Source organism: Lepus europaeus, chromosome 5, assembly GCF_033115175.1.
Source record: "Lepus europaeus isolate LE1 chromosome 5, mLepTim1.pri, whole genome shotgun sequence".
NCBI classification, from domain to species: Eukaryota; Metazoa; Chordata; class Mammalia; order Lagomorpha; family Leporidae; genus Lepus; species Lepus europaeus.
This window is the reverse complement of record NC_084831.1, coordinates 40763695-40785012: the sequence shown is the minus strand read 5'-3', so window position 1 is coordinate 40785012 and position 21318 is coordinate 40763695. Positions and strand designations below refer to the sequence as shown.

At 40.0% G+C, this 21318-nt stretch overlaps 1 protein-coding gene and 1 pseudogene across 1 annotated transcript in view; one reads left to right on the top strand and one right to left on the bottom strand.

Moving 5' to 3' along the window:
* Nucleotides 1-21318, top strand: part of AGBL4 (AGBL carboxypeptidase 4) — a 1345014-nt gene that overhangs the window by 580367 nt on the left and 743329 nt on the right. The gene's annotated exons all lie outside the window — the stretch shown is intronic.
* Nucleotides 11925-12983, bottom strand: LOC133760746 (syntaxin-5-like; annotated as a pseudogene).

The window sequence follows — 21318 nt, the reverse complement described above, 5'->3', positions numbered from 1 at the left end:
AGCCATTTGTGGAGTGAACCAGAAAATGGAATCTCTCCCTCTCTCCCTCTCTGTTTCTCTCTGTGACTACCTTTCAAACAAATAACTAAATAAATCTTTTTTTAAAAAGAGAAGAATTTGAGGGATCCAAGGATTGGGTTGAATGAGGGGTGCGCCTTCCTGGCCCATGTGAACCTGGTGGACTCCAGCCGTGCTACTGTGATGTGATCACTGCCTCTGGAAACCCGGCTGCATGGTGCTGCCAGTGACTGACTGAGATTGTAATCACATCCCTGTTTGGCCTTGCCAACCTGAACTGTTTTATACAAAGTATCATTTAAAAAAAAAAATCAGGAGAAACATGGGAAAGAGCAGTTTAAAGCAAAGGGTGAAACAACAACAAAAAAAATCCTATGATAATCATACAGATTGGATAATGTGACCTCGTAAGAGGGGAAAGAGATACGTAGATGTAGAATAACATGGACTTGAGTCTACATTCCACTATTATGTCTTCTACTAACTCAGAGTGAAGCACTTAACCTCTCTCTACCACTGTTTCCTTAAACAGAGCACAGCAGGATTGTCTATCCTAGATAATTTCACACTATTCTTGCAAAGGGCAAGGAAGAAATCCAGGGAGCATATAGGACTTCCTCTCCTATTTCTACTAGAGCAGATATATTTTACCTGCTTTCCTCATCTGTGATCTGAACCAAACTTTGTTTTGTAAAATGGATATACTACATCCCTCTCTCCTTTATTTAAAGTAGAGGTGGGCCGGCGCCGTGGCTCAATAGGCTAATCCTTCGCCTGCGGCGCTGGCATACCAGGTTCTAGTCCCGGTCGAGGAGCCGGATTCTGTCCCGGTTGCCCCTCTTCCAGGCCAGCTCTCTGCTATGGCCCGGGAGTGCAGTGGAGGATGGCCAAGTGCTTGGGCCCTGTACCCCATGGGAGACCAGGAGAAGCACCTGGCTCCTGCCTTCGGGTCAGCACGATGCGCCGGCCACGGCGGCCATTGGAGGGTGAACCAATGGCAAAAGGAAGACCTTTCTCTCTGTCTCTCTCTGTCCACTCTACCTGTCAAAAAAAAAGAATAAAGAATAAAATAGAGGTGATTAGCCAGTCTTTCAGATGAGGATATAGAAGATGAAGGAAAATATGTTACTTACCCAAAATCATATGGTAAGTAAGTATATAACAGAGCCTGGAGCCCACATAGGTGCAACAGAAGAGCCCATCTTTTTCCTCAATGCTACCACGTAGCTATAGTTTGCTTTTACTCCAGGAAAGGGGGTGAAATATGACAGCTTGTTGCAGGAAAAGGCACTGTCTTTGCAGTCATACAGTGAAACCTCAAATCTCAGCTCTTGCCCTGGGGAAACAAGCATAATAGCTTCCATTAATTAACATCAGATAATGCAGGCATTATGCTGTTGTGGTGCTTGAATTCTCCTAACTCCTACAAAGATACAGACCAGGACTTGAGTGAGAACTGGTGTTTGTGGTGTGATGCTATGTTAGCACTGATATCCCAGAAGGAAGGAGCATTAGTGATCATTTTGCATACATAGAAATTAAGGGCCAGGAAAGTATTTGTCTAAGGACCTCCAACTACTATGCAAGAATTAAATTTGAACCTAAGCTTTCCAATTTTTTCCCACAATATGAAATATTTACCTTACTTTATTGTTATAAAATTTTTTTGTTACAAAAACAATTACATTTACGTTACTATATTTTCTCAACCACTCTAAGAGGAAGGGAAGACAGAGATTATCACTTTCAGTTTACAAAAAGGTTACCAAAGCTTGGAAAATGGTCTCACAACTCTTCAGGGGTAGAGACAGACTCTATCCCACATCTATATGACTCTTAGCCATACTATTTCCATTACCTACTCCTCACTTGTGGAATGATCAACTACCTTTGCTTGCCTGAAACTTTGGGGTTTCCTTGGGTGTGTGGCTTTGTTTTTAAACTTTTGGTTCTTTGGGAAAACCAAGGCAACTTAATTTCTCAATTCCTGAATGAGGAGGGAGAAACAAAGACTCAACGAGGCAAAACCAAGACAGTATTGGAGAAAGACCCTGTGTTGACATTGAGAAGATAAAACAAAGGCCACGGTACCAAAAAAAAAAAAAAAAAAAAAGAGGAAAAAAAAGTTGGTATAGTCCATAATCACTGTAATCAGTTTTTCTAAATATTTATTTACTTATATGAAAGGCAGAATGATGGGGGTGGGGTGGGGTTAGAGAGAGAGACAGACAGAGACACATCTCTTCTATCCGCTTTTTCTCTCCGCAAATGCCTATAATAGCCAGGGCTGGGCCAGGCCAAAGCCAGGAGCAAGAATTCCATTAGGGCTTCCTACATGTGTGACAGGAACCCAAGTACTTGGCCCATTACTTACTGCCTCCATGGATATTTGCAGGAAGCTGACTGGAAACATGGAATATCCAGGACTCTTGCCTGCCTGGCACTCTGATATTGGATGCAGGTATCCTAAGAGGTGGCTTAACCATTGCACCACAATTTCTGTTCCTCTAATCAGTGTGTCATTAATGTTTGTGTTAAGACCAATGACCCTGTATATTATATTATACAAATATAGTACAAAGATCCACTTTTAGGTTAAATTTGAAAGTGCTCCCTTTCATCTACAGGTTAGAGATTGCCATGAAAGCCTGAACATTTATATGAAAACTTATAATGACATAGATTAAAATGGTATTATATTCAATTGTAGTTTAGTATTGTGAGAGTTGGGAAATGTAGCAAAAGAAGATCAGGACATGTATTAGAAAATAATCAGTTATAGGAAGCTAAAAACCTGAGACCTAATCCTGATAATACGGCTCTGAGAATTATTGATAAAAATGCCTGTGTCATAGAATAATCTTTGTATATAGCTATGTTCATTGTAGGTAACTGGTAACAAAAAAAAAAAAAATCCAAAACAATGTAAGTATCCCAAACCAAGGAAATGAAGTAAATAATGGTGGGTCAACTTAATGTTTTACAGTTATTAAAAATAGCTATCAGATATTTGTACTAACATGGAAAAATGCTAATAGGAAACTGTATAATTATTATAATTGTATGAAACATATATATATATATATATATATTATACCTAAATATAATTCTGTTAACTGTTGTTTTGGGGTTGTAGTATTAGATTTTATATATTTTTAGAATTCTGTATGTTTAGAAATTTCCTAATTACATTTATAATTGTGAAAAATAAGAATAAAACTTATTGAAAATTAAACAGTTTGTTTAATGATGTTGAAAAGTTACTGGTAATATGATTTGTGGGAAGTTATATAACTTTTCCAGGACTCAGTTTCCTCCTCTAAGTAAAATGGACAATGTACCCTGTCCTGACTACCCTGTTATTATTGGGATCAGTAGAGACAGTAGATAGTATACAAGAAATGGACACATTTTGGATACATATACATAATCAAGATTGAATCATGGTGAAATACAATAATATGTTCAGAAATAGTGGCAAATATCATTGTGGCACATTACTTTGTATCATTGAGTTTCTCTTCCCCATCAATAAATAGAGAAAATATAACTTTCTGCCAAATGGTTATTGTAATAGTATACAGGACCTTTATTTTTAAAAAAGATTTATTTTATTTATTTGAAAGGCAGAGTTACAGAGAGAAAGAGGGAGAGACAGAAAGAGAGGGTGAGGTCTTCCATCTCTGGTTCACTCCCCAATGGCAGTGATGGCTGGAGCTGGGTTGGTCCAAAGCCAGGAGTTCAGGAGCTTCTTTCGGGTCCCCCATGTGGTGTAGGGGCCCAAACACTTGGTCTGGCCTCTTCTGAATTCCCAGATGCATTAGCATGGAGCTGGATTGGAAGTGGAGCAGTCAGGACTCAAATGTTGTCATTGCAAGTGGCAGCTTAACCCACCATGTCACAACATCGGCCCCAGTATACAGTGCCTTTAAACACTTATATACATTATACAGCACCTATTTCATGCCAAGCCCTAATTTAACTGATTTATACCTGTAGATTTATTTAGTGCTCATAACTTTCTGAAGCATGTACTGTTATTTTAAGGTCATAAAACCAAGTTGTGATTGCTGACTGAGAGTATATGAAAGTACTCTGTAAGTTATGAAGACTTGAATATTATTAAATATTGTGAGTTCAAACTTACACTCTTGACCAAGAATAAAAACTTTCTGTTTTTAGATCTACTAGATTGGAAGCTTCATGAGGTATGTCTTTGTGTTACTCACTGATGTATCCCTAGTATCTAAAAGAGTACTAAGCACCGTTGGGATGTGCTTGGTAAAAAGCAATACTAAGCATGGCTGGTAGGTGTTCATCAAATAATTGTTAATTTAATTCAAATATTTTTAAAAGACTTTCAGGTGGTGGGTATTTAGCCTGGTGGTTAAGATGCTGCATATGTTGCTCATATCCCATATCTAAGTATCTGATTTCAAGTCTTGTCTCTGTCTCAATTCCAGCTTCCTGCTAATGCAGATCCCAGGAGGCAGTGAGGATGGCTCAAGTAACTTTGTCTATGCTAGCCACATGGGAGACCTGGACTGTGCTCCATAATCCTGACCTCGGCCTAGTTGGTCTGGCTAGCTATGCCCAGACCCTGTCATTTGTGGGATTTGGAGATTAAGTGGCCATTTGGAGTTCTTTCTGTTTACAATCTGTCCCTCTATTGCTCTCTCTCTACCCCTCAAATAAATAAAAATAAACATTTTAATTTTACTTTTTTAAAAGATCTACCTTGTTCATTTGAAAGGCATAGTGACATAGAGACAAAGAGAGAGAATAATAAAGAAGTCCTCCGTCTGCTGATTCACTCCCCAAGAGGCTGTAAGGCCAGTGGGCAAGGCCAAAATCAGGGGCCCTGTATTCCATCTGGGTATCCCACATGGGTGGCAGGGGCCCAAGTACTTGGGCCATCCTTCACTGCTTTCATAGATGCATTAGCAATGAGCTGGATAGGAACTTGATTAGCTGGGACTTGAACTAGCTTTCTGACACAGGATGCAGTGTTGCAAATAGGAGCATGTCCAACCATGCCACAAAGCCTGCCTCAGTAATTTGTTTAAAAAAAGGCACTCTGGGGCTGGCGCTGGGGCACAGCGGGTTAAAGCCCTGGGCTGAAGCACCAGCAACCCATATGGGCGCTGGTTCTAGTCCCGGCTGCTCCATTTCTGATCCAACTCTCTGCTATGGCCTGGGAAAGCAGTGGAAGATGGCCCAAGTCCTTGGGCCCCTGCACTCATGTGGGAGACTGGGAAGAAGCTCCTGGCTCGTGGCTTCGGATTGGTGCAGCTCTGGCTGTTCCGGCCATCTGGGGAGTGAACCAGCAGATGGAAGACCAATCTCTCTGTCTTTACCTCTCTCTATAACTCTGTCTTTCAAATAAATAAAATAAATCTTTAAAAAAATAAAAAAAAATTAAAAAAGCATTCTGCTCGTTCTGATTGATAAGATGCCCTGGAGTGCTCTTTGGTCCTGAACATTTCCTGCAGTTGAGAAGACTGCCTGTTCTTCCAGTGGCTATCATTTGTCTGGTGAGGAAGTCATCTATCTTTACTATTCTTTCCATTTATTCCTGTCCAATGCTTTAGCCCTTTTCTGTCTGGTACTCTGACATAAGCCGATTCTTTTAAGAATGACTCAACTATGTTATAGGATGTGCTCCAACTATGTACTAGTTACATGGTTATTTCCATTTCCTATAAAGTTATGTGGTCACACTCATATGCAGCATTAGTTGCTTCCACTAAGAATACTTTCCCATATTTCTTTACCTGTAGGAATCCTGTAGCTTGATGTTCCTTTTTGTACTTCAAACTTTTCTCTTCCCCTTCTTCTCTTCCTTTCCTAGATAACACTCACCTATGCTTCATGTGCTCAATTTAGATGCCATTTCTTTTGATAAACATCATCATCTGAGTCACCAAGAAAACATTATGTACCCATGTCTTCACAGAATTACTTTTTGGCAATGCTGTGTCATATTTTCCTGTGGATTCAGTTGCTTCCTCTATCAAATTGTAAATTCCTTGAAGATAATGCCAACTTTATTTATCATGTCACAGTCTCTGCTTATATTAATGTCAGCCAGCTGTTGTATTAGATTGATCTCAAAACATCTAATGGGTAAAGCAAATGAAAATCCCTGTCTTCATCATGAACAAGTAGAATGGGCAACCCTAAACCACACAGCCATCCAGGGAAGCAAAATGATTGTCATCATCAATGCATAGATTCCAGGGTCATCTAGGCATCTTCTGTTGTCTGGACAGCCAGATAGGGAAAGAAATAGGAAGAACCCATGTGGGGGCTTTTTATTAGCATTCCTGAAAATGGCTCCTATTACTTTGATTGAAAAATCATTGGCTGAAACATAGTTTGATGGCCTCATCTAGCTGTAAAGAAAGTTGTGAAGTGACATTTAGCTGTGTGTGCTAGAAGAAATCGAAACCATGGTTTTGCATAGTGAACTGGTATAGTCTGCTCCACTCCAACAAGTAGGTACTCATATATTTATTATATGATTACATCAATTCATCCTTAAAAGCCAGCATCACATATTAGTGCTTCTATAAAGACTTTCCTGATTGATTTGCCCAAGAAAATATTTGGATTTGTACCACTTTTGTGCCACTTCTCTTACTCTACCAGAATTATAGTTATTTTTGCACATACCTGTTATAAAAATTACAGATTCCTTGAGGGCAATATCTGGAATATGAAGCACTAAGGTTTAGTAGGGAAAAAATTGACTCTGCTATCAGGCAGCCTTAATATGAATCCCAATCCTGCTAGTTACTGCATGTGTGATTTTTTGCAATCTCCTTTGCCCTCTGAGCCTCAGTTGTAGATTATATTCACTGGCCTGGCTTATTTCCTTTGGGTCTCTGCTAGTTATTTTGGTTATAAGTCAACATCTTGAATCACCTCTTAGTTAGCAGTAGCTGACAAACATTACAGTTGAGTCAGATTTTATTTAAGATAATGTGTCTGTCTCTTAGGGTTATTAACTGGTTGGTCTAGGGAGTTCCAAGGATCATTTTTTGCCTTGTGATTAATGAAGTAAAAATATGAGCTGACATTTGCCAGCAACTTTGCTAGATTTGAGGATTCATATTTCTGATAATGAAAGAAATAATCAGATATATGTTCAAAGATTTGTTTTTAAGGATGTTCATGTCAGTTTTCCTTATATTTGGGAAAAAGATAAATATATATCAGTAGGGATTTGTTATATTTGGTACATAAGATAAAGCCATTAGATATGTTGTTGAAGAATATGTGGAACAAAACTTGATTTATTTAGATATTTTGAGTGCTTTTTTCAATTTTATATCATTTTCTGTTATTTGCACAGTATTCAAAAGGAAAGTCATTGCTTGTATAATTTAAAATGTGTTTATAATTAACAAAATAAAAATTATTATAGTAGTATACTATGTCTTTCTATAATCTGCTTATGCAGATCGTATTTTTGAGTCTAATGTTGCTCAGATTATTAATTTGTGGTTTAGAATTTTACATTCTCTCCAGATAGAAGTTTGGTCATGTTTGTTTCATTTTAATAATAGCTTTAGTAAGATGAACATCACATAGCATATAGTTTATTTATTTGAGGTGCATAATTCAATAGTTTTTTTTTAATGTATTTGGAGTTGTACACCCATCACTACCGTGAATTTTAGAACATTTTTATCATCACCTCCCAATAAACACTTGTACGCTTTAGTAGGCATTCTCCTTTCCCTGGCCACCAGCTCTTCATTACTACCAATCTACTTTCTAACCCTATGATTGCGTATTTCAATAATTTCACTTAAATATAATCATACAAAATGTAGTCTCTGTGACTATCTTCTTTTACATACTGTAGCATGTATCAGTACTTCCTTTTTTTCTTCTGGATGAATGATAGTCCTATTTGGGATATACCTATTATTTGTTCATCATTCATGAACATTTGGATTGTTTCCAACTTTTGACTATTATGAACGCCCCTATGAACATTTGTATATGAGATTTTGTGTGGGCAAAGCTTTTCATTTCTTTTGAGTATATTACTAGGAGTAGAATTACTGTGTTCTATGGTACTTCTGTTTAATCCTTTGAGGGACTGCCAAACAAGACTTTTCTGAAGAGGCACCATTTTCTATTCCTACTACTAGTGGATGAAGTCAGGTCTCTTTTCTGTTCTTATTCTTATGTTTTGTTCTTCTCTGGAGTGTGTGTGTACACACATTATATAAGTGCAGGTTTGTCTCTCTCTCTCTCTCTCTCTCTCTCTCTGTGTGTGTGTGTGTGTGTGTGTTGAGTAATGTGTATGTTGTACGTATTGTCTACCTGAACACATATGACTCTAATGGCTCAGAGTCTGGGCTGATGAAACTTTTGAGATACTGCTTTCTCTACCTCTCAAGCTAAAAGGTCTTTCTGGCATATCTGAGATAGATGTTGCTTTGTAGCAGCCTGTATCCAGCCCCACAAGCTAACAGCTGCCAACTAGATAGATCTACTAGTGGGTACCTAGGTAGGGCAAATATCCAGCAAAATGATGTCAAATATGACCCAGTTTTGGATTTTAGACTGCCAAGGGTCTCTAAATATGGCTATTGCATTTAATTATTATAGAGAATTTAGAAGAAGACAAACTCCTTTCCCAGAAATGCCCTTTTCTTCCTGATTCCTCTTTCTGGAACAAATTTCTATGATTATCACATTAACTTGTTGGGTGACTGAGCAATTTATGTAACTTTTGTGAGCCCCTGTTTCCTCAGACATAAAATGGAGCTAATACTATCTAGTTACAATGTTGTAATGAGAATTAAGTCTGTATGATCCACCAAAATACTGTAGTTTTAAAAATTACTGTTCAATTCCTTTTTTTCATAAAAACCCTGCATCATTTCTTAATTCCTATCCATGAAAGTTTGTCTTTGTTGTCAGATTTGAATTTTTAAATATATTATATGAATATTTAATTTTATAAAGAATTTAATAAGGATACTTGGATAAGCAGAATACTTTTTACTCTTTGATTTATGATCCAGTATATCAGAAACAATAAAATGATATAAGTTGAACTCATACATGCTTTAATATCAGAGAGTTAGAATAAAAAAGTAAAAGCTAAATCTCACATTATAACATTATATCTCACATTATAACATTCCAGTCATTTAAAGAAGAAGTAACTGAAATAGAGGAGATTACCTCCCACTCACACTCTTGAGAAGAAAAGGAACAATTAAAATGAATATATTAGAGAGAATATTATTTTTATTTCAATATTTCCATTATATTTACTCCAGTTACTTGCTGAATAGAGTTCTTTAGTGCAACTGAAACCCAGAGATAGAGTTTTAAAGAGTGAATTGTGGAAGATAACGGGCAGCTTTCCTTTGATGGGTGGAGGGTAGGTTTTCCTGACAAAAGCAAAGATGCAGCATTACATAGAGGAGAAGATATGTGTTCTGAGTGAATACACAATGAGAAAGGCTGGAAGCTCTGCCCTTTGTCCAACTTCTCTTTCCAAGCTGGAGGGTGTAAAAAGATCCCTTTACTATGCTTCTTGGGAGGGCATGTTGGTGTGGGTAGAGAATGGGAAAGCAGTAGGGGAAGGAGAGAGGAAGATAACATTTTAAAAATTCTTACCAAGTGTCCTAGAATTTCAGAATTTGAAGAAATCTTAAAGATTACCTGGTACTAAAAGCAAGTATCCGAGAGAAGGTGGCAAGGTGAACAGAGAGGTGTCTGGAACTCCAGTCTCCTCTCAGGCCAAAGCTGTGCTCCTGAGCTGAGCCGTCACATGGTTTGTTTCAGCCCTGGATTTAGAGATCTGAAGAAAGACACATTCTGCTTGGTATCATTATGGCTCTAAACAAGTTACTTACTATCTTTGTGCCTCCATTTGTTGTGTTTAGAGGAGATGATTGTGCCTTGCTTTTGGAGCAGTTATGAGGATTAAGTGAGATAAGGTAGCATGAATCTCCCAGTGCAGCAACTGAAATCCCCTTTCCTGACCCAGCTGCCTTTCCTTCGGACTCTGCTCCATGACCAGGTCTGAATAATTTTCCAGAGCCTCTCTGTCTCATCTGAGTCCTGGCCTCGTGCAGAGTGAGCCAGCGCTAGTCGGGGCTGAATCAATCCCTCCCGCAGAGCTGGTTCCTCATTCCGTTCTGCTCAGCACATTTGTATCCCTGTTTCAGCTCAGGCAGTCTTCAAAGGTCAGGACCTAAGCATGGACATGTACCTTTCTGAATTTGATCAAGGAACTCCGATGCTTGTTCTGATCAAAGGAATTTTTTATGGATGACTGATTCCCTCTGACCATGTCATGCACCCAAATTTTCAAGGCTGTTTCTGGAGCTGAGCAGTTGCTGAGAAATATGGCTGCATCTGGAATGGTTATCCTACTTGTCCTCAGTTATTTTCTTTAAAAATTACCGCATGCAAATAGTTCTCTAGATTGGGTTTAGAACCTTCAAAGTGGCTTCTACTTGTTTTTCCCCTTCTTCCTCCTCCTTTTTTCGCTATGTTCTCCCTTCTTAACTTCATTGTGTATAGTAAAAATCTCAAGAACACACCTAGTGTCTGTGATTTACAGTGGAACTGGAATCCATTTATAAGATACCTGGCTTAGTGGTGTGTAGAGGTGCAAGGGAAATCCAGAGGAGGGTGACCAGTTCTACACAGGTTGTTAGAGAAAACTTTCTCCCCAAAAGGTGGCATTTGATCAAGTCCAAGAAGGAGTTGAAATTGTGAGCTTAGCAAGTTGGGGAAATGGGTGCCTGGGCAATTTAAAGGGTGCTACAAAGGCACGCTACAGTGTTGTGTGTTTGGGGAATAATGAGCAATTTGGGTTGGTTGTAATATTGTGTATTGGAAATGGGGAAGATGAGCAGAGCTTGAGTCCTGTGATAGTAATGAGGCTGGGAATTAGGTTGGGAACATAATGTTGACTGTGAGCTTCCTGAGATGGAGACAGTCTCATTTTCTTTATACCATTAGAGAACCAGAGATACAGATGTCCTATGAATGTTGTGGAACTGATCTGAGCCACCACCATGTTTCTTCTGAATTATTACACTGACATGCTAACTTGCCTCCCTACTTTTACCATTGTGTCCCTACAGTCTATTCACTGTGAAGCTAGGGAGTAATCCATTTAAATACAAGTCAGATCATTGTACGCATCTATTCACCTCATTTCTTATAACTTTCCCCTGGCAACTCCTTCACCTCCTCTGTTTAGATTTCTCCTCAATGGCATAGACACTCATCCTATTGAAAATATCAAAGCATCCCCACCCAGAATTTGTTTTTTTTTTTTTTGAGGCTGACAGTCTTGCCGTAATTGGGAGAAAATCGGCTGTATCATATTTGGCCACCAGCAGCTGCTGTCAGGGGCTGTGCAGGCAGCTGAAGGCTCAGGACCCCCTGTCTCCCATGGTGCAGAGGAAGAAGGAAGCTCAAGTTCTAATGCAGATGGGAAAGCTGGTCCCTGGGATAGGACAGGTTTGCTTCCTTTCCTCACTGTCAGGAAGTTGAGGAAGGTCATCATTTTCCCTTGCTGCCAAAGTTTCCTTTGGGAGAGGCTGGGGAGCGTTTATAAAATCTCCTATTGGAGGCATCCTCCCTCACTAGCCTTCAGTTGAGCTCTGCTCCTTTCCAGCCACTTCACAGCAGAGTCCAAATCCTTACTACCCGTACTGAGGGTAGTAAGGGGAGGACAAAGTGGCCAGAAGCAAGGAGTTGGGAGATCATGGGCAGTGGCCATTCTTAGCAGTTCCAGAGAAACAGGGCCTTTCTCCCCAGCACCCTGCACAGGCTCAGTGGCAGCACTGGCCACCTGCCCCCCCCCAGGAAAGTCCCCCAAGCCCCCCACAAGTGCCTCAGTGTGGAGAGAGTCAGGCAAGGAAGACCACAAAGATGATGAGGAAGATAATGAGGATGAGGAAGATTTTGACCATGATCCACGGGTTGGAGGTGACCGACTGGAAGTACTTGAGAATTTCTGGGTGGCCTCAACGTCCAGCTGGACTCCTAGCAGATTCTCATTGATCATATGAATTGTTTCCTTCTGTTCCTTAACGATGTGTGCCAACTGCTGAAAGGTGGAGCCCAGCTCAACAACTGTAGACTCAATGTTCTGCATGGTGTCTGTTTGACTCTGGATGTAGAAATCCTGCTCGTCAATGAGCTGCAGTTGCTGGATGGTCCTAGAGTCCACCATGTCAATGGTCATGTCCCTAGAGGCACAGGACTCTGCACCCAAACCACAGGACAACCCCTAGGTAGTGGGGTCAAGGGCTAGGGCTGACACAGGTGCCAGAACTGTTCCCGTGGGCTCCTCTGCTGCTCCAAGTTCTCTGTCCTCACTTCTAAAATTGATTTGAAGTCATTGAACATGGAGGCCAATTGTGACTGCAATTTTGACCACAATGGTGTGGGAGTGGGTCTGTAGGTGCCAGCCACTCTGGCTGCCCTTTGCCCTCACAAAATCCTGAAGCTGAGCAATTTGTTTTTTGAGGCTATTGATGTCCTGTTTGATGATGTATGTTAACTCTTCAATTTCCACTATTTTATCATCAAAGAGGGATTTGTGCTTTGTCAGGATTATCAGCCTATCCAGGTTGGCAAATGTGTTGCTTAAGTCTTTCCCAATGCACTTGGCCATGAGGGTGGATTCACTGTGCTGTCAGCACTCAGGGCTGGCTTATTTTTCTGGATTCCATTCTGACGACTCTGCAGCAACTTGCAGGCAGAAAGGAACTCTTGGGTCCGATCCTGACAGGACATGGTGTCAGGAAGAAAGGGAACCAGGGCCACTGGAAGGGGTGGGGAGGCCAGAAGGGCGATGTTGCTGCTGCTACCACAGTAATAGGGGACAGGACCTGTGTCTTTGAGAGACCCAGGTAGACACCCTTATCTGTGGTCTTAGAACTGTAGCGTTTCTGTGGGATCATTGAGATCCATAACCTCACCTCCTGCCCCTGGTAGAACCCTCATCAGACTCTTCCAACTATGCCAGAGCTCAGGGAGGGGGCCCCGAGGCGGAGCCAGAGCCAGAGCCAGAGCCAGAGTCAGAGCCAGGTCCATGCCCTAAGGCTCCATCCCGGCCTGTGCAACTGCCCCAGCCCCTAATTGGGCCCCAGCATAGCCATGGTTTCCTTGGGCCCTTCAGGAAGAAACGGTGACGGACCTCCTGTGTGGGACACACACTTCCAGGAATTCTTGAACCCTTTACCTTTCTCTGCTTTTTCTCTTGTTCTTAGTCCTTATCCTATTCTAATAGACTTATATAATTTACTTAATATATATTAAGATACAATATTTAATGTATAATAGTTATAATTTACTCAATATATATTAAGACTTACATATAATACACTTATATAATTTACTTAAAAATTATTGCATGTCTCCTCTGCTAGCATATAAGTGCCACATAGAGATTCTTGCTTTGTTTATCGTTGTATCTCAAAGACCTAGAACAATGTCTGACACATCTGTTCCCTAAATATTTATTGCATTTTTATAAATACTTGCTGAGTAATTCCTCTAAGCTAGTCATTTCATATACAAAAAGATTAATAAAACATTTCCCTAAAGCTTATGTAATTTTCAGGCACAAGATGCAGGACGGATACGTGTTCTTCCATTCTAATACAAGATATTAAGGGCAAATGGGCTCTTGAGGAGATGCTATGGGTATCACAGGAGTGAAATATCACTTTGAATTCTCACATTATTCTTGAGTGGTAGAATTTAGGATATGAGGATGGATCAGGAAACATTCAATCCACCACACAGAGTGCAGAAAAGAGGACTTTTAACGGATCATGAGATCCAGGCTCCTGCCACCAGCATAGTTGTTATCCTTGACTGAAGGTTGCAGAACAGAGCACTGTAGACTCTAATTTCATCCAATTGTTTAAGATCACACAGCCAAGTCAGAGTTCTTAAAATGAGATCAAAATTAAGTCTTAGATCTAGGAAAATATTAATATTTTATTCAAGTTCTTGCAAGTACTTCTACATAAACCGTATCTTACCACTGATTCTCAAGAAGGTTTGTGACTTCAGAAATTTTAGAATATGATAAATAAGCACAGATTTCTACTGAATTAGACATCAAATTTCTTATTTCATGGTCAACCTGTGTCAACCTGTACATTGTTTGGCTTAATAGATTTGATGATCATTGAATATTGGAACCTAAGACAGTTCACTGTAGAAGAAGAATGGAGGATAATTTTTGATGGACTGCTGACCAGTTAGGAGACTGTCACTGTAACTCAGGTGAAAAAATGATTAGGGTCTGAGCCAGGAGTATGGCTACAGCAATAGCAAAGAGGATGTAGATGTCTTTATCCTGTCTCCATGTCATTTTTGAATGTATTTTATGTATCAGGCACTGTTAATGGTGCAGAAGGTAAAATAGTAAGAAAAAAAGTTCTTTAGTTTTTTTAAAGAAATAGATTTATTTGAAAGGCAGGATGACAGATAAGAGACAGAGGAACAGTGAGAGGGACAGAGAGAAAGAGTGATTTTTCCTTCCATCCACTGGTTCTATCACACCCTGGTACTCCTAATACCTGCAATAGCTGGGACTGGGCCAGGACAAAGCCGGGAGCCAGAAACTCCATTTGGGTCTCACATGTGGGTGGCAGGGACTCAAGCACTTAAGCCATCATCTGCTGCCTTCTCAGGCATATAAGCAGGAATGTGGATCAGAAGCAGAAAATCCAGGACTCAAAGTGACACTCGAATGTAGTATGTGGGCATCCCTAGCTGTGGCTTTACCCACTGCACCAGAGCACCTGCCCTCAAGATGTTGATTTTGCTACTATAAAATTCATAGTCTAAAAGAGGGGAAAGATATTATTTGAATGATCACAAAAGCAAATGTGTAATTACAGACTTTGGCAAGTATTATTGTGTAACATGTATATGTGTGCTCCCCTCAAATTCCTATTTTGAAAACAAATTACCAAGGAGATAGGACTTTAAGGAGGCAGTTAGGTCAGGAGGGCAGAAAACCTGCGACTGAGATCAGCATCTATAAAAAAAAAAAGGTCCTTGAAAGCTACCTGGCCCCTTCCGTCACCCAAGGACAAAGCTAAAAGGTGCTCTTTATGAACCATGGAATGTGCACTTACCAGAAACTAAATCTGCCAGCACCTTGACTTTGCACTTCCCAGCTTCCAGACTGTGAGAAATATTTCTGTTGTATATCATCTACCCAGTTTAGATATTTTATTTTAATAGCCCAAACAGACTAGGGGAACTATGAAGGACAAATAAGTATTTCAAAAATAGAAATTTAAATATAAGGTAAAAGTTAGTGATTGGGGAAAAAAAGCAATAAGGAGTTTGGAAAGACTGTTAGGTGTTTGTTTAGGAACTAAAGTAGAAGATGCTACTATTCACAGAGACAGGTAAAATGAGGAATGATACTGAAGGAGAAGCAGATTTGAAGTGAGGAAAAGAAATAATATGTCCATTTGTTGCATGACATTCTGTGGAAGAGTCCAGTTGGCAGGCAGGCCTATAAAATTGGGAGATCCAGAGAGACATCAAGAAAAGATATGGAGATTTGCTACTACTGGGCTGTGGAGAACAGTTCAAGACCATTTCAGAAATGTAGCATGATGGCAGAGACTCCTAATACCTTCCAGAGCAGTTCCAATAGGAAAAAAATATAGAGCAGATCATTACCATAGTTTGCAACAGATAAAAGCATATGGTCTAATTTTCCTAAATATTTATATCTGTGTACACCCTGTTCCTTTAATTATCATAAATATTTATTCAAGTTAAATAATATGCACCTTCTTATTTGTCAGCGTTTTGGAGTTTTGCATATGTCTGGCATCACTATATATTAAGGCTAGAAATGTGTATGAATGGAAAATATATGGCATTAATAGACTGTTGTTGCCTACTCTTGCATTGCCTGGGATTTCTGAAAGGGAAGAGTCTAGACTTTGTAAGCAGATGGACTTGTACTTGGGATTTATTTCGAGCTTTCTTCCAGGCTTCCCAGCCAAGACAGACAAGCTGCTTAGTGATGGCTGAGCCTTGGTTTTCTCATCCTGAAAGTACAATTAAGGTCATCTTGGGAATTGGAAAGAGATAACATAAAACATTTAACATAGTGCCTAGTATTTAGTAAGTATTCCATAAATCCAGTACTGGAGGTGAATCCATTTCCCTGGGTGACTGATTCTTTTGCATGGAGCTTTTCATCACTATCTCCCAGAAACCATCGGTTCTGGACTGACTGGCAAAAAGAGAGACAAATAGGATTCTTAGTGGCCAATAGCCCCTCTCACCCTAAGGTGATAGAACATTTTTCTGAGATGACCCTATAATCCATGGGAATTTAGTTTGCTTATGTCATAATTGTTCCACACTGGAGTTTGCTTACTGAAAATAACCTCCTAATTAATTGAATTCTGTAAGCTTGGCCAATGTGAGAATATTTAAGCCAATTTGGCAGTGTCTCAAACTTTACTCCACCTGGAGAACTTATCCTTGTTAAGGTAAATGGGGTCAGCTTGAAGCGGTTCTACCTTAAGACTCATGGGACTCTATGATCAATCTGTCTAAAGCCTTTGCAATGGCTTCTCTGCTTGCTCTGCACTCTTTTGTTCTGGCTATCAGTGAAGCAAGCTAAATAGCTTGTATCCTTGCTGTTGTCCCTTTGCCTTTTGAAGAATGTGGTACTGAACAGAGAATTCTAAGCCATACAAGTGAAGAAACTTTGTGTTTCTTCATTGTCAGTTCAGTTTGGACAGATAATGTCTATTGCAGTATCTAGAGTCTGTGATTTTTAGGAGTTAGAATACAGTGTACCAGAAAGAAACTTAAATGATTACAATACTGAAGGCAAGTATTTGTCTAATTCTTTATCTTTGCATGCCTCTTGACACCCAGTGACTTTCATGTAGCTGATACATAATAAATTCTGTTTTTTTGAATGAATGATGAGTGAATAAAAGGAGTCAATAATTGGCTTTAGGGCCTTCATTATTTTCTGTGTTTATCATACTTGTCATTGTCTTACTGTTTTTGCTTTTCTTGTCTTTATTTTGTCTTTTCTTAGAGATCACACATACAGGTGTGGAGTCTCATCTGAGTGTGCTTCATAAAGTTTGTGGGAAATGGAGAATTAAAAGAAATTTATTTTGGTATAAAGATTTTTAGATCAATACATATTGTTCATACTATACATTTTCCATGGGCTTTCTGAAGGCCACTTACACAATTTTTCCATTTGTAAATGGGCACACAAGCTCACATACATGCACGTACGCTCTTCAGATGCTCAGATCTCACAGAGGAGCTTCAGTGGTACTCTTCCCTGCTGTCCCACTCCAACCTGGCATCCTGCTTCTACTGCTTTTGCTAGGTGAGTCCCTTTCAGACTGTGAACTCTAAGAGAATAAAGACTATGTCTGACTCATCTCTGTACCTCCAATGTCCAGCACAGAGCAGGGTCTTCTACAGAGCTAGCCCTGCGTTTTTTTTTTTTTTCTTTTGCATATGAGAATGAATCTGAGATTTTTATACTGTCAGATTCCATATATGTAGGACTTGATGTACCTGGGCCGGATGTTTGAGTTTCTGAGTTCCTTCTCAAGATCTCTCTTTACCCTCATTTTTAAAAATTATTTAATTTTTTTGAAAGGCAGAGTTACAGAGAGGCAGGGATAGACAGAGAATGGTTCACTCCCAAGATGGCCGCAATGGCTGGAGCTGTGCCAATCCCAAGCCAGGAGTGAGAGGCTTCTTCCGGTCTCCCATGCGGGTGCAGGGGCCCAAGGACTTGGGCCATCTTCTACTGCTTTCCCAGGCCATAGCAGAGAGCTGGATCAGAAGTAAAGCAGCCAGGACTCAAACCAGCGCCCATATTGGATGCCAGCATTGCAGGCGATGGCTTTACCTGCTACACTACAGTGCCGGCCTCATCCTAATTTTCTTCTACTTGCTAGTTGATGGCTGAAATCCCTTAAATGAATACATGACTACCTTTTAAAAACAGAATTCCAAATGAGAAAAAGGCATATATTTCTTATTTCATTGAAAGTGTCAATGATGCAGATTTATGTTGGTTCAATCAATATTTTCTGAATACATATAATGTACAAACATACATATAATGTACATATTTGATCCTCACAGTTGTCCTTGGGTAGTAATGTAAGTATTATTCCCATTTTGTAGATGTAAAAATTAATATTCACTAAAGTTAAATGACATTCAGGTCCGCACAATCATTTAATGGCAGAGCTTGTGTAAGAGCCTCCACGTGCTGTGCTGGTATCCCCTATGAATGTTGGTTTAAGTCCCAGCTGCTCCACTTCTGATCCAGCTCCCTGCTAACATCTTGGAAAAGCAGTGGAACATGCCCTAGGTTCTTGGGCCCCTGCAACCTCATGAGAAACTTGGAAGCATCTTCAAATCTGCCAGCTCTGACTGTTGCAGCCACTTGGGGAGTGAACCAGCAGATGGAAGACCTTTCTCTATCTCTATCTCCCTGTCTCTATCTGTTGCTCTGCCTCTCAAATAAATAAATATTTTTTTAAAAAAGAATATATTAGCCTCCTCCTATTATAATTCTAATTCTTACCCTCTGCAATTGTTTTCTTCACTAGCACACTATGAGAATTGATAGCAGGTATCAAGGGAAATGGGAAGGACTGGTCAATAATGGTGTAATACTTCCCCAAATTATTTTCTGCAGTACTTAAATAATATTAATGACCTATTTCAGGAGTATTCAATGAATAGCTTCTTAAATTCAGGGAACAGCAAGAATCCAGGGCTGGTTTCATGGATGTACAACATGAGCAGTTGCAAAGAACCCTGCCATTGGAAAGACCTGAAGCCTTGTTTAATGCGCTGCTACCATCTCATTGAAATTCTTGATAATTTTTAACAAGAAACCTACATTTTCATTTTTCACTGGGCCACACAAATTATGTGCTGAGCCTTGGAAGAAGTCATTTCAAAGACAAAATAGAGCATCAAGGAAACAAACCAAACAGCTGAGAAGAAGCCTGAATTAAAGAATTGCTGACCTATATAAGCTTTATACTTGTCAGAAGGTTTTCACATGCACATACCTATATGGAAGACTTAAAATAGCCAGTAAAGATGGGAGCAAGATCATTACTTCTATGTGCACCATTATAGCCGCTTTCTTCCCATTGTTCCACCAAGACCTGCCTTCTCTCCCTTTGTTGTGACACTCTCTTTCTCTTCACTGTTTTCCTTTCTTTCATTATCTTGATAATTCCCAGTAGCCAACCCTCCATCCCAAACTTTAAGGTCCTAATACTTAGGTCTTCGTAGACTATTTTCACTATTTTATAAAAATTTGTTTTTTGTGTTCTTGGATTTCAGGACTCAGACCTGAACTAGTTAAGCTTAAAAACTGGCTCCTAATATATTAGAAATCATCTATGGTCTAATGTGAAGATCCTACCATAAACCTTTATCTTTTAAAGGTTCTCCATATGGATGTGAGATGCCCACTGATGGGGTAAATGTTTGGACTTTTCAGAACCTGTGGAGCCTGCATTTGTTTGAGGATATGGGTATTTCCTCAAACAAGAGCAGAGTATCTGTACCGTAAACCTTTGTAAAAACTATACCCGGACTCATTATTATCTGGTTGTTTAATAATGAGTCCGGGTATTTCTGGTTGTTAACAAAATGAGCTATTTTGGAGAGCGGCAAGATGGCAGAATAGGAAGGGAGCACACTATTAGTCTGGGGGAGAGACAAGTTAATAACGGTGGAGATACTGCAGGGTCAAGGAAGAGTAGAGGAAGAAACAGCAGAGGAAACTCTTCTGGAACTAGTGATTCACAGTGGACCTGCATGGAGAGCGTGGGAGCCCAAGTTCGGGACACCAGCGGCAGAATCAACACACCAGCGCTGGAACGCGAGGTGAGCCGAACCTCAATAGCCTGAGACACCAGCGGGCAAGTGGAAAGAGGAGACTAGAGGGAACGAGGCTTGAAACTCCGTGGGGAAAAGTTCACCAGGCTAACTAGAAGAGAGAGGGAGAGAGAAAAAAGTGACCAAAATGGACATGAGTTTCTCTCTCTCTGCTCACCCCTCAAAGGTGAGCAAGACAAAGAGCAGGCACCATTTTGGACATACGTCATAAGCAGGGCGACCTCAGGTCTGCACCAGCCCTGAGCCTAGCAGAAAAACCTGACTCTGGGGGGAGGGGTGAAATAACAGGAGATTAGCATCTAACTTGGCAACCCACTGGGAGACTGCAGGAGAATTGGAGCCCACACTGAGGGCAGCACAGATTCCCTGTGTGGTCCTTGGGAAAGAGCTTCCAATCTCTGGCTCCTGTGGGTATATCATTTGCCTGCTAACTACCTGCAATTACGTTCAGCTGTGCGGAATTACTTCCCTTTTGAATCAAAAAAAGAAAGAAAGAGATTTACCACACCTAACCTGGGAGTGTCATCTTTGACACACCCTCAACCATGAGGAACCAAACACAGCTCTCAGTCCACACTCATCTCAAGCCTCTAAGGCTCCACTGAAAGCAGACAGTCCACTTAATATAGAGCCATAGTGTAACAAGAAAAAACACCACAGTGAAGAAACCAAATATCTCCAACATGCCAAACAACAAACGCAAAAACCAAGCTAACAAGAACAAGGAAGACACTATGACGCCCCACAAATGAAAAAGACACCCCAATTCAAGATTATGAAGATGATGAGATCAAAGAAATGCAAGAAGCGGATCTCAAAAAATTGATAAGAACATTAAGAAGCTCTCAAAAACAAATTCTTGAACTACAGAAATCCTTAATGGACAAGATAGAAAATCTGTCTCGCAAAAATGAAATATTAAGGAGGAATCAAAATGAAATGAAACAACTAGTGGAACAAGAAACTGTGATAGTGAAGAGAATGAAATGAAGAACTCAATAGATCAAATGACAAACACATTAGAGAGCCTTAAAAACAGAATGGGCGAAGCAGAAGAGAGAATATCAGACTTAGAAGACAGAGAACAGGAAAGGAAACAGGCAAACCAAAGAAAAGAAGAAGAAATTAGAAATCTAAAAACTATTGTTGGGAATCTACAGGATACTATTAAAAAACCCAACAATCGGTTTCTAGGAGTTCCTGAAGGCATGGAGAGGGAGAAAGGATTAGAAGGCATTTTCAGTGAGATACTAGCAGAAAATTTCCCAGGTTTGGAGAAGGACAGAGGCATCTTAGTACAGGAAGCTTATAGAACCCCTAATAAAC